Raw genomic sequence first — 14,987 nt, 5'->3', positions numbered from 1 at the left:
GTAAAGGCCTGAACTGACTTAGAAGACACTAGGAGATGTGGCTGTGGAGGCGAGGACTGGAAAAACCACGGGGTAGATCGTAAGTTGTGAAGTGAAGCAGGCAAGTGGGATGCTGGAAAGGGTTTCCCTCTGGCATTAAGTTTTGTTTTCAGAAAAGGTAGAGAAAATGTTTCAGCAGTAAAGTGTTCTTCAGGGAGATCCAAGGGAGGGACTCAGGTGCTGGTGGAGGGTGGGCAGCACTCAGACACGTGATCCATGATAGCAGCTGGGACCTGGGGAGGTCAGTCCCCTATCTTCTGCTCTGTCAGTGAGGTAAAATGCAAGACTGTCAGCAAAGACAGAAGAGGAGGGAAGTCTTTGATGCTTGAGAAAAGAAAAAAAAAAACAGATGTGAAATATAATTCTCAGGCTGGGACAAAGTGGTAGGACTATGAGAAAATACAAAGGGACCCTTTCAGATTTAAGATGAATGCATTTCTCTCGATTTTATTTTACCTGAACTAGTACAAAGGAAGATTGAGTGCACAATTGGTTTTAACCATTATAGAAGATTGAGTGCACAATTGGTTTAACCACTATAATATTTTAAACAGTATGGTTTTTACTATCATATTCCAAAAGCATTTAATAAAGGGGGGAAGAAGAAAGGGAGTTAGAGTATGTATTAGGATGCTCCTGAGAAACTGAACCAGTGTGTGTGTGTGTGTGTGTGTGTGTGTGTGTGTGTGTGTGTGTGTGTATAATGGAGAGAGAGATAGAGAGCACAAGATTTATTTTAAAAAACGGACAGCACTTGCTGACTTGATTGTGGAGATTGAGTCCCAAGATGTGCAGTCAGCAAGTTGGTGAACGGCAGGGGGGAGCCGATGCTGTGAGTTCCTGTCCAAGTCTTAAGGCAGGAGACCAATGTCCCAGCTCAGAGACAGGCAGGTGGAGTGAGGATTCTCTTACTCAGCCTTCTGTTCTGTTCGGGTCTGCCATGGGCTGGATGAGGCCCGTCCACACTGGAGAGGGCCTTCTGCTTTACTAGTCTATGGTTTCAGCTGTTAATTCAGCTGTTAATCTCATCTAGACACACCCAGAAATAAAGTTTAACAGGATATCTGGGCTCCTCATGGCCCAGTCAAGTTGACACATAAAATTAACCATCAATGGATGTTTTTAAAATAGGAATTTTCCTTTGGATTGTGGAATCACAGCTGGTTAAGAAGAAATTGATGAGGGAGACAGGTAATGAAAACTCTGGTAAGAACAGTCTATGAGGGGTCTTGATGAAGTTGAACATTTGTCCTGTAAAAGTAACTAAAACAAGCTGGAAGGACAGAGTAGCAATAGGATTTTTTGAATTTGCAATTTGAGAAGATTCATGATGAGGGTCAGGTGTGGGAGAATGGGGTGAGGGGACCAGAAACCTATCCATGTCCTAGAGGAAGACTGGGAATTGGGCAGGTGGATTTTAAAGGAAATATGAATAGTGACCAGAATGGGCCAAGAATGAAGATCATGAGGTAGGAATTTAGATTTTTAGTGAATGAAGGGGAGGTAGTAGCAAAATAGGAGAGAGAAGAAGAAGAAGAAGAAGAGCGGGCATGTGGTTCCTAAGATCAGGAGTCTCAAAGCAACGCGGGCTTTTGAAGGACCAAAAGGAAATAAGAGTCTGGAAGGAGTGAGCATGACTCAGGAAGGCACCTGCTCCTCGTCCATCCAAGGTGGTCTGGGAGATTCGAGAAAGTGAGCTCTGCTTCCAGCTGAGGAGGAGTGCGTCCACGATGACCAAGGGGAGGAAGTCGCAGACGATGCTGCAGGGGTTCAGCTCTGTGGGGATTTTCTGAGGACTCACCATGAGTTTCCAAAAGCACCTTCCAAGTGGGAGGCATGGAAGACAGGATGGGAGAGGAGCCAGAACTGTGAGCCTGATGGGCTCGTTCACAGCAGTGCCTCAGAGCACTGTGGTCTGTCCGTCAAGTTCTAGGACAGAATATTTATCTGGGATAGATGGAGAGGTTTTACTGAGAGATTGCACTGCCAACGGAGCAGAGGGAGTCTTCTGCTGGTGCAGCACAGATGCCTGGCAATATGGGACAGGAAGAGACAGATGACTCCCTGGGGTAGAATAGAGATTTCTGAAGCAGATACGTAAGAATTTAATATATGATAATGGTAACATTTAAAATCTGTGTTATAATAGTGAGCTACTAAAAACTTGACCCTCTCATATCCAATTAGGAAATAGAAGACAGCTTTCTGTCTCATGCAAGAGCACAAATGTAAAGATCAAAATTATGAAGCTGGCTGAAAATTAGAAGAAAATGCTTTGTTTCCTGAGAGTAAATTAATTAAATTACACACATAATAAATAAATTTTGATAATTTAAGCTTTACAGATAATGTTAAAAGCCCTCCGCAAATCTCCTCCTTTGGCATCTTTAAGAAGACTAAGCACCTAGAAGCCATAAAGGAAACGTTTGTGATAGCTAATGTTTTAAAAACCTACCCTAAAATAAAATAGAACAAAAACTTTGAGGGCAAGTGACAGGGCAGGACATTACATTTATAACCCACAGAGCAGATGACAAATTATTATTCCACAAGTGTAAGGAACCACTAAATAGCAATGAAAAAAAAAAAAAAAAAGAGAGAGAAATGGGAATGACTAAAACTGTAACTACATAATTCATATAAGAAAGAATACAAATTATTAATAAACATATACAAAGTATTCAGATATGTTCTAGTTACTTAAAGAAATGTAACTGTCTCTATCTCTTCAGTATATCTACATCCACACATGGTAGTTATACCCATCTTTGCCAAAAACAAGGTATGCTAATATCCATCCTTGGCAAGATTGCAGGAGAAATAATAGTATGTTAATTGAGTAATTGTGTAAATTCTCATTGTGTGTAAAATTGTAACTATATTCTTTTATTATGGCATTGTCATTTAATTTCTTAAAAATAAAACCCAAGCAGTTTTATTAATATCAAGTTCATAGTGATACCATCTTGATATCCCTCCCCACTCTTTCTTCCAGCTTCACCACAACCTTAACACACACCCCAAAACATGTCCATGTGCACAAACACGATCATCAGGCCAAGTTCCTGTACTCTGCATAATAAACACACAGCAATTAAAGCCATGAACACTGAGTCACAGGAAGATACAGAGGAAAGAATGCATGGCCTAGGGTCAACTTTTAATAAATAGTTTAAGAAATATTTTAAATTATATTAATAAAGTAACAGATAAACTGATCAGAGACTAAAGGCTGTGGAACCTACAGGAAAAAAAAAAAGAAAGAGCTAGAATAAAGCTTTAAGAACAGAGCTTACTAGGTTTTCTTTAACTGAATACATTGTTAATGAGATTCTAAAGACAAAACTCACACACATTTTTTAGAGGATTTTCGGGCAGTTTTTAAATGGTAAAAATGACTTCTATGGTTTCTTTAAATCGTTAAAGATTTAAAAATCATTAAAAATTATACCAACATAAAATGGCAGCTAGTAATAAAAGTCATCATGCTAAACCACAGAGTTTTCAAAAACCCCAAGTGGTGCACCTACAAAATTACAGTTTTATTTTATAACTTGTAACACCTAGAATTCTCATTAGCGATACTAGATGACAAATTTAAGCTTTTAGAAAACAAATTTGTGTTAATTTGTAATTATTCTCTTATTTTGGCATTGTCATCATTTAATTTTAATAAAGGATAAAATATGCAGTAAAGGGCTTCCCTGGTGGCACAGTGGTTGAGAGTCTGCCTGCCGATGCAGAGGACATGGGTTTGTGCCCCGGTCTGGGAAGATCCCACATGCCGCAGAGCGGCTGGGCCCTTGAGCCATGGCTGCTAAGCCTGCGCATCCGGAGCCTGTGCTCCGCAACGGGAGAGGCCAAAACAGTGAGAGGCCCGTGTACTGCAAAAAAAAAAAAAAAATGCAGTAAAGATTAAACCATGAAATGTGTCAAATAACATAGCTTTGAAATACATTCACAAAACAAATACATAAGAAAAGAAAAAAGAGAAAAAGAAGAAAAGCAGTAAGAGCAGGCATTTTTATAACTTAGGCATTGAAAAATGTGTCACGTGGAACAGAAATGATTCTATCTGATGAGAATGTAATGTAAAGAAAACTGATTCAGTAACCTACCCATGAACCACAGGACTTTTTTTCTCCCCATTATTAATTCCCAGATCCCTTGGTCTTTTCCCCCCAAGACCACATGTTAACTTTGGCAGTAATCTCCGATAGTGCAGGCAGAGCAAGGGGCAAAGAAAGAAACAAAAACAAAAGGAGGTGCTAGGCGTCCTGGCTTGAGCTAGACACCTATTTCTTCACCTGGATGCCACTGCTCCATCCCTGTGTGCTATGCTTTCAAAGAAATAAGGATCTTCCTTTCAATGAGAAAATGTACAGTACTATTTTACTTTACTCCATCTAAAATGTAAGAAAACATTGCTCAAAACAATGCAGTGTGGAATGTGGGTGTGTATGTGTGTATACATATGGATTATATGTAATATATATGCACACGTGTTCATGTGTGTAGGTATGTGTATACATGTTATATAATATACACATACATATATGTATGTGTGCCTGTATGCTTATGTGTTTGTATAAATATGATTGTATACTTGTGTGTGTATGTGTGTACATACATACACACATACACACACATGTATACACAATTCTCCTATCTGTTGTTCTGTTTTGGTTGGTTAAGCCAAGAACTGCTTAAAAAGAGGCAGCACAAAAGTAACATATTGTTTAAACTTTTAATGTATATGTATATTTATTTGCCAAATTTTTAACAAGAGATCCAGGTTTTTCTTTGCATGAGAGCCTGGTAATTGGAGTTCTGACTAATCCATACCCACAGTACAACATCTTTTATTTCCTGTCTTTATTTCTTTAAAGTGTAGCCAGTATTTAGGTATTTGCAAAACAATATGAGTGACAATATGAGTGTACATTATTTGTAGATGTTTCCCAGTGTTTTATAGATGATTTGCTCACTCCTAATGTGGACGAATTATTTTGGACAATTCTCTACTTAAGTTTTTCCAAATTATTAGCTCTCTTTCTTCCCTTATATTTCATTCTTCTATGAAATGATTAGATGAATTACATAATCGTAAAGTTTGTCATAGATTGATTGGTAACATATTCAACTGAAATTATGATAAAAATGCAGTTAAATTAATAGAAGTGTAAGTGTATTGGAATACTAAAGACAGCCTGTAGCAAAGGAGAATTGAGTACTAGTTATGTACCTATATTCTTATATGTACATGTGTCAATAGATTGTGATAATTATATGCATATAAATGTGTATACAGATATATAGCATGCTTTTGACTACATGTATATGCAAATGTATGCAAATATAGTGTGTTCCTGATATATGTATGCACATTATACATAGCAATATGTACATACATATACACATACTCTAGATATGAATATAGACTGAAAGTCAGGTAACACGTCAGAGTAATAAGAAATTTCAGAATCATCAGGGGACAAATGGATAGTCCAAGACATAGAATTAAATTAGCTCATTGAGGAAGAATATAAAAAGAAATAATATATCTTGTGATCAGGAAAAAAATACTTAAAAAAGTCAATACAGTCAGAGTAAGGCTCCAGGGATTATTTATAGCTATGAACAAAGAATGAATAACAATATTTCTTAAAGAAAATTTAACACTCAAATTTTAAATTTTATTTTGAATTTTTATTGGATTTTACATGTTTGCTAGGACCAAATATTGCTCAAATATTTAATGTTTGGAAATAATTGCATTGAAATAAGCAAAAACAGCACAAAAATCTCACCTTACTTTTTTATTATGGTATTAACTCAGAATTGGTTTACTTGGTTATTTTATTTTAGTTTTGTAACTCAAGCGATAGGCTAATGATGTCTTGTATGTTTTTATTAGCAAACTCTGTCATTCCACCAGAGACTATATAGCAAATCTTAATATTAGTTATGTCCTAAACAGGCACAGTTTTGTGGCTGTATTTTTTTCAGAAAGGAGAAAAGTCTTTTCGGAGGCAAACTTTTATATCTCTCCTTTGCAAATTTCTAGAAAAATAGAAGTTCTAAAAAATAGAATTATTATACTTTAGAAAACTGCAATAATTTTTCATATCAAAAATGGCTTCTTTCACATGAACTTATGATGTTCCTAGCTAAATACATGACATTTCTCTAAGAGATTGCAAAATTATTATATGAATAGCAAAAGTAATAAAAATTACTTAAGCAATTATAACCCTCAACATTTCTTGATTTTGGAAAATAATAATTATGATAATAGCTCACATCACTGGCTCACTATCTTATGCTATAATAAATTAAACATTTTAATTAAACTTTCAAAAAGAATATGTAGAGCAATATAGTAAAATGTTTGGAATGCATTATTTTGGAAGGTGCAATTTAATTTAATTCAGTAATCTTTTTTATAGAATATTGCCGTGCTTCCCTTGAATTTCTGTCTCTCCTTATCCACATGTTCTCGGCAGTAACACTGTACTAACATTAGTTGATAAATATGAGTGAACATGGAGAGGGGTCCAGCCTAACAGGATCAGCCCCAGATAGCTCAACAGTAAAGTTCATTGCTCTTTGCATTTTGTCTTCTCTAAATTCACGCAGGATCAACCTTAAGTGTCCTTGAAACAGAGATATGCATCAGATGGTCTAATTATAAAATATACAGTTAGTTCCCTATAAACAAACGAGTCCTGCTCCAAGAGTGCATTTGTAAGTCCAATTTATTAGTAAGTCCAACAAAGTTAGCCTAGGTACCCAACTAACACACTCGGCTACATAGTACTATACTGTAATAGGTTTATAATACTTTTCACACAAATAATACATAAAAAAACAAACACAAAAAATAAAGAAAACATTTTTAGTCTTACAGCACAGTACCTTGAAAAGTACAGTAGTACAGTACAACAGCTGGCATCCAGGGGCTGGCACCGAGTGAACAGGCAAGAAGAGTTACTGACTGGAGGAGGGAGAGGAGGTGGGAGATGGTGGAGCTGAAGGGTCGTCAGCAACAGGAGACGGAGGGCAAGCTGCAATTTCACTCATGCCTGACGTGGATGGCACAGGTTCTTGTTCCTTGCTGGATCCAATTCTATCTACCCTCTTGAAAGAATGATCCAGTGATGTCTGGGTAGTAGCTCTTTTTTTCTCATCATAGATGACACAGTAGCACTGGATTGACTTCTGAATGGCTGCTGCCACCTCCGTGTACCGTTCCACATTCAGGTCCTGTGCCTCAAAAACTAACAGTGTCTCCTCAGATAAAGAAAATCCCCTTGCCATTTCCTTCATCGTGAATCTCTTCAGTTCTTCAGTGACTTCTTCCTCTTGTCTCTCTTCATCCTTCCTCTGGGCCTCCAATTCCATCAGGTCTTCATTAGTAACCTCCTCGTGTTGCACAGCAAGGAGTTCAAGGTTATAAGAATTGAGCGAGGTCTGTCATCCTTTCACCTCACTCCACTCTCTCAATTATTTTCACTTTTGTTTCCATAGTTATCGCTTGGCACTTCTTAACAGTACCAGCTACATCACCGCTGCTCTCATGCTTGCTTCCAGACATCCTGGGCTTGAAATAAAGACACTGTGCTACTGTACTCTATACAGTACCGTACAGTAAAGTACACAAAAGCACAACCACTTGTAGAGGATGCACACATGTGACAATGTACGCCAGACACTTGAAATAACTTACGTGATCGGACATGCGACTGCACGTTTGCATCTTTGAAGGTTCTCAGCTTGAAGGTTCATGTGTAGGGGACTTACGGTGCAGTAAAGGAATAAGGAAAGAATGCACGGTGGGGAAATGCAGGTAGCTGTGCCTTTAAGGTGGGTCCATGTGTCCTCAAGAATCAGAACTTCACTCCTCCTCCAGGGACACTGATGTAAACAAACCTTACCCAGGGATATTGCTCCAAATAGTCTGCTCTTAAGTCCTATTTCTTATGTCAGGTCTGACAGTTGTTCTTGAGGCTTTGAGTCCAGATTGTCCCAAATGTACTCCTGCTAGAGGTCCCTAGTTTTGCCTCCTGGTTGGTGACCTCTCATAACAATAATTCTGCTTCCCGAGTAGACTCTGGTGCTCATTTCACTTTCCTGACCCAGGCCTCTGGGTGGTTGCCCACTGTGTCTTTCTTAGCCCAGTGTGGCTTGCTCAGTTTCCAGCCCTATAATTTGGCCTGTGGTGGAGGCCCATAACTTTGAAGCAAAAATGGCAACCCCCAAATTATTTAACTTTTTATTTTGAAATAATTTTAGATTTATAGAAGAGTTTCCACTTACCTTTACTCAGCACCTACCCTTAATGTTAACATCTTCCAGAACCATGGTATATTGGTCAAAATTAAGAAAGTAACATTGGTATACTATTGAAAACGTAGCTCAGACTTTATTTGGATTTCATCAGCATTTCCATCAATGTCTTTTCTCTTTCAGGATCCAGTCCAATGTACCTTGTTGCATTGAATCATCTTTCCTTAGAAGCCCCCTACCTGGGACAATCTCTTAGTCTTTCCTTACTTCTCATGACCTAAGCAGTTTTGCAACATGTTCCGTTAGGGAAGACAGCATTTTTTAAAGTTACAGTGAGTTAAAAATGTCTTAGAGGAGAAAGATATTATAAAAGGCTTTTCACAGTTTAAAGTTTGGGGTTAAGGTATAGTTTTAAAAAATAGGATCAAGGCTTCCCTGGTGGCGCAGTGGCTGAGAGTCCACCTGCCGATGCAGAGGACATGGGTTCGTGCCCCGGCCGGGAAGATCCCACATGCCGCGGAGCAGCTGGGCCCGTGAGCCATGGCCGCTGAACCTGCATGTCCGGAGCCTGTGCTCCACAACGGGAGAGGCCACAGCAGTGAGAGGCCCACGTACCGCAAAAACAAAAACAAAACAAACAAACAAACAAAAAACAAAACAGAGAGCTGGTGGGAAGCAGCTGCATAGCACAGGGAGATCAGCTCCGTGCTTTGTAACCACCTAGAGGGGTGGGATAGGGAGGGTGGGAGGGAGACCCACCCTATACATATATGCTATATGTATATGTATAGCTGATTCACTTTGTTTTACAGCAGAAACTAACACACCATTGTAAAGCAATTTTACTCCAATAAACACAACAAACCAAAAAAACTACAGAGACAGAAGTAGATTAGTTGTTGCCTGGGATAGGATTGGCTATAGGAAGTAGTTGCCAATGTGTACCAGGGTTTTTTGAGATGATGAAAATGTTCTACAATTGATTTTACATAAATGTACTAAACTTAAGTGATTTGTACACTTAAAATGAGTGAATTTATGGTATGTAAATTATATCAATAAAACTCTTAAGTAAAAAAGAGAGATTACAGTTCAAAATGGATAAAAGAGCTGTTCTGTTTTGCTTTTCCTTATTTATTTCCCCTTGTTTGGCTAGAAGCATCCATTTCCTTCAGGAAAGTTTAGAATTATTGATGTATGAATTCAAATAGAAAGAGTTAATATTTAGCTTCTAACATTCAAATTATAAATTTACATAAGGTAATAATGCTAAAAACTAGACTGTTGATATAGAAACCTTCCTAAATTCCTTTCTTTTCCCATTTCACAGATTAACAGCCAAGAATAGTAACTGGAGTGTGTGAAGGAAAAACATCACCTGCCATATCAATAAATGAATGATGTTACATCCATCAAGCCCTCAGCCCCTGCAGTGTACACCCTGAGGGCATTCAGGGTGGAGAAACATAGGATACTGGACCTAGAGAATTAAGATGCAGATCAAAGGAATGATTTCAATGAGCCCAGACTCCTGCATCTTCCTATATGTAGAAAGGTGCTAAATTCATTAACTAGAGATATCTTTTTTTTTTTAATTAATAGTAATCTTTTGAAGCTCCAACTACCTGGTCTTTGTTGCAAAAACTCTTTAAATATCCTGGTTCCCCCTTACCTCTTCAGAGCAGTCCCTCAGAGCAATCTGAGAGGCTGCGTCCCGGCCTCAAGTCCTCAGTTTTGTTCACCAAATAAAACATAATTCTCAGCTTTTAGGTTGTGCACTTTTTTCAGTCAACAAGTGCAATCCTGTGGGTGAAATCTTGCCTGGTGACTTTTGTAAGGAAACAATAAGTAAAACAGTCCCTGGGACACAGCTACAACCTTACCCCTCGCCCCTTGCAGCTTTAATGCTGCAGTGGCCCAGCTTGAGTCGTTGTGAAAGGAAACTCATAGCCCTTAAAGCCTAAAATATTTGCTTTCTTGCCCTTTACAGAAAAAGCATTCCAAAGCCTGAACTAGATCAGCCAGCTTCCTAAAAGACAGCTGCTGGCCAATATGGAAATTCCAGTGTCTTTTATCCTGAAAGATTGTTTAAAGAAACATGAAAGAAGGGGGTCAGGAATCAATTTTCTTCCTTTTGTTTTCTTGTGACCACAAGACCCTTCTATGGGGGAAACACTGGGGAGAAATTTTATTTTTAACTTTATAAATTTTAATTAATTTATTTTGGCAGGGAAATAAATTTCTATAGTTCAAAATTCAAAAGATAGAAAGGTCTTACACTAAAATTCCCCTTCCTGACTCTGTACCCCATCTTGCAATGCCCCTCCCCAGATGCAACCAGCATTGTATGTTACTTATTATCTCTCCCAGAGTTACTTTAAGCATGCACTTTTCTTTTTTTATGATATGCTTTTATATGGTTTCTAAAATATTTCTTTTATTAAAAATATGATGAATGGGATATTTTTGTTCATATGCCATTTGCCAATACTGTATAACTGTAGGATAAAATTCTGGAAGTGGAATTGATGAGACAAAGGACATATGCATTTATAATTTAAAGATATTACCAAATTACCTGCAAAAAGTTTTCAACAAACTGTCTCCAACACTGTAGGAAAGTGGCTTTTTCCCCATACACTCACCAACAGAGCATCTCACCAAAATGACCAATTAATGCTAGTAAAAAAGACAGCGGAGATCCCTTTGTTCCTGCTTTTCCATGAGGACAAAGTGTGTCTCTGTCCTGCACATATTTATCTATCATGAGGAAAAGAAAGGGAATAAAATATAAAGGATAGAGAATTGCTGTAAATGGACAAGATCATCCAAAACATCCAGTTTAGGAGGTTGTTGAAATTAGAATGGACAGAATGTTTGAATTAGGAGAAATTCTGAAAGAAATTCAGTCAGTGCTGAAGAACTATGCCCAGAAAAGTCTAAATGGGCCCTGAAATTCCTCAGGGTTATTTGTAATAAATGACTGGGTGTCTTGAGAATGCAAGAGAAGCATTTTTTCTTGAATGCCCAAACTTAAGTATCATTACCTTTGCAATCCTGATATTATAAGTCAGAGCTTGAACAGTACGATAGAGGCCTCCTTATGTGTACCAGGAACCAAGGGTTTAATAAAGGGACTCAAAAGACGTGTGTAACCGTGGGAAGGGCTGCAGAACGGCAGGTCAGGAGGCCAGCACCAGCCTCCTCCACCTGCATCAACAAAGCAGGTGTCTCTCCAGAGCCGACCTGCAAGCCACCTGGTTCTCAGGAAACTCTGGACAGCTCACCTCTTGTGGAGAGTCCAACTCTAGTCCACGTGGGGAGTGGGTTTAGGGAACTGTAGGCCTCAACTTCTCCTCAGTAATGCATTTTTGGAATCATACTGTGAAGCTGATTTTTTTTTTCTTTAACACAGTATCATGAACATTTCCCATAATTTTAATTTTTTTTTTGTTTTTTTGCGGTATGCAGGCCTCTCACTGTTGTGATCTCTCCTTTTGCGGAGCACAGGCTCCAGACGCGCAGGCCCAGTGGCCATGGCTCACGGGCCCAGCCGCTCCGCGGCATGTGGGATCTTCCCGGACCAGGGCACGAACCTGTGTCCCCTGCATCGGCAGGTGGACTCTCAACCACTCTCAACCACCAGGGAAGCCCCATTTTTAAATATTTTTTAATCACAATTTTTATTGGCTTTTTCATCTAATGAAATATTCTGGGGCATGTGATAGTTTCTGGTTTTTAACTGCTATAAATGATTTTGTAATGGATATTCTTACATATTAATATTTTATCACTGATTAAATATCCTTCTTCAATATTCCTGAAAGTGAAATGAAGAGATAGATGGCAAGATACATTTTTAAGAAGAAAATAATTCACACAAGCAGAGCAGAATAACATAATTCCCTAACTATGTCTGAAAATTACCACTTTAGAAATACTATATAGTTTCCTTAAAATAATCTAAAATATATACATATAAACAAACAAGAATCTCTGCTAACTTGATAGACAAATGATGACATCATACTTTGATTTAAATATTTGGTTTATTAATGAGTTTGGACAATTTTTTATTCTTGCTGCTTGCATTGCTTTAACATCTTAAAAGTGTTGTGAGATGATAATTAATGATGATAATGGGTTTTTTATGTCTGTTTCTAATGGAATGTTTTCTTGCACCATGATTCTCAAGCTTCACTCATTCTGTTCAAAATTATGGTAACAGGGTGACGATGCCTTTCCAACGCTGATGATGGGGGTTTGTGGCAGAGATTTGCAATGTGGAGGCAGGGAGAAGTGAGAAGTGTGTTTTCTGACTGGGCCCCAGCGAGTCTGGAAAGGCTGTCTAGGGAGCATCCCCTGAAGGTCCCACATCCCAGCTCCTCAGCTTTATGTGTAACTGCAGGTGAGCCTCTGAGGTGCCTTGCTTTGTGCTATTAGCATGTGTTCCCACTCCTTAAAACAAAAATAAGGAAAACAATGTATTTTATATGCCTTCACCTGCTTTCTGAGGCATAATAACTTTATACATTTACATATGTATTCACCTAGTTGTATTTAAAATATTGTCATGCACTGTTTGCTATAATCTCTTTAAGCAGGGTTGAGGGTGGATGATGTTTCCAAGCAGTTTGCTGAACAGCCTTTGTTCAAAATGAGCAAGCTGAAGCTAGTTCCAATATAATCAGTGCATTGTTAAGCAATTAGCAGGGACATCATTCAGTGTAGTTCAGTTAGAGCTGTAAAAGTCTTTGCTCTCTCAAATGTGTTTATTAAATTATAATATTCTTATTTCTGCAAAGAAGTTTGGAATAAACTGAAAACATTACTGGGTGTCTCCAATGGATAATTATGCATCATTTAAAGCACACATTTTCAGGTTGCTCTTCATTACCTTTGAGCTATTTAATAATTTTGTAAGTTTTAGGTAACTGACAGTAATGCAAAATAATTCTTGCTTATGGATGCACAAATCAATTCTGTTCTTTAGAAGTTCTGTTAACTCCCCATCCAGGGTTTGGGTCTCCTCCAAATCCTCTGCTCCTCCTTGAAAAATTCAGTTTTGTGTCTACCTATAAATACGTTTCCTTTACTCTCTGTCACGTTCCTATTCGTTCATCTTCTCTCCCTCTGTCCCACTTTTACTTCTCCTTTGAATCTGTTGTAAAATTTTCCTGGTTCCCTCAATGTAGAGTTAAAATTCTTAACATGTGTTTTATATACTATGCATATTATTTATAATACATAATATATATTAGTCATAATTTATCACTTTTTGTAGTATCTGTTAGCCCTCCATTTTATTATTCCTACTTTTCTGATCTTATTTTTAAGTTATGAATGGTCGTATTTTGGGAACAGATTTAAATTTGTTTTTTGGGGAAAGAGATCATTAACAACATTATCTACATGACCTGTTTTCATTAAGGTAAAAGCAAAGGACTCATTATGTAATGCTGCAAACGATCCCATAATGATGATGTGTTTGGGAACTGCCCACCCCCATTGGTGGTATCCTGCAGTGTGCCTTTCAGCTATACTTGTTTCTGATTGAAACTAATTTCATTAGACTCTTCTTCACGGATCCCTAAATAATGGCCTAAAAGTTCACCACTTTTTACATCTTTCTATAGTTAGGCTCCTACCAGAGCCATTGCCAGTTATTTGCAAAGTTAATCTATCTAATGGATGCCTAGAATTTTGAGATGTGCAAGGGGACCCAAATAATGGATGAGGATAGTATAGATACTCTTAGAGAGAAGCATATATAGACAGTGATCTATCTACTTGAGTAGGAGTCATTTTGAAGCCCTCTATTCAAGAGGGGCAGGTGTTCCTGGGATCACCCAGACGGGAGAGAACATGTTATGTGTGAATAGAAAAAGACGCATACTCGAGGGTGTGTGATGTAGGAACTAGTTAAGGGGATGGTGGGACTTTGAATCCCATCCCTAAGAGCTGCCATTATGGAAACAAACTAAAACAACTACAAAAATACAGCCTGTTGCATCAAATTGGCAAAATGATTGAAGGAGCAAGACCGAAAAGATAATTAGGTTGGGAAAGAGTAATATTTAAGATGAAATTTTTATTTAGTCAATTTTATTTACAGAGGGAGATGGCCCAGAATCTTTTGACAGAGTCTGGTTGCTTTAGACTGAAGATCAAGGCAAAATAAAGGAAAAAAGAAACATACAGATGCCAACTTTGGCCCTTCAGGCCAATCCACTACGGGTCACCTCATCCAACACTAAGGAGACACAGAGATTTCCCACAGTCCTCCCACCTGCAACAGAGCTGAAGCCTGCAATTTTATATCTCCTGGACTACTGAGAAACATATCCTTACTATAAAGGTAAATAATGCTGCCCTCTGAAAGCCATATTCTCTCTCTCTCTCTTTTCAAATAAAGTAAAAACTCAAGGTTTGTTCAAACCTTTTATGTTCATATTATGTAAATGTGTTTTAAAAAAATCCTTGACTCAATGCCTGTTTATTTTTAATAATCTCTCCTTTTTAAATTGAAGTTTGAGAACATGATTTCCTTTGATCTTTACATCCATACTAACTGATGAGACAACATTTAGACACATTCTAAAACAAGATCACCATATTTCATGTCTCCAAATCGAAAAACAAGACTATTTTGGAGATTA

General features: G+C 37.9%; 1 pseudogene; it reads left to right on the top strand.

Annotated features, from left to right (window-relative positions):
- The first annotated feature begins 7,778 nt into the window (after positions 1-7,778).
- The window catches only part of LOC101276143 (acireductone dioxygenase-like), a 34,985-nt pseudogene continuing 27,776 nt past the window's right edge, over positions 7,779-14,987 (top strand).

Source organism: Orcinus orca, chromosome 9 (assembly GCF_937001465.1).
Source record: "Orcinus orca chromosome 9, mOrcOrc1.1, whole genome shotgun sequence".
Taxonomy (NCBI): Eukaryota; Metazoa; Chordata; class Mammalia; order Artiodactyla; family Delphinidae; genus Orcinus; species Orcinus orca.
The sequence above is the reverse complement of the archived record's forward strand: the minus strand, read 5'-3'. Positions and strand labels throughout refer to the sequence as shown.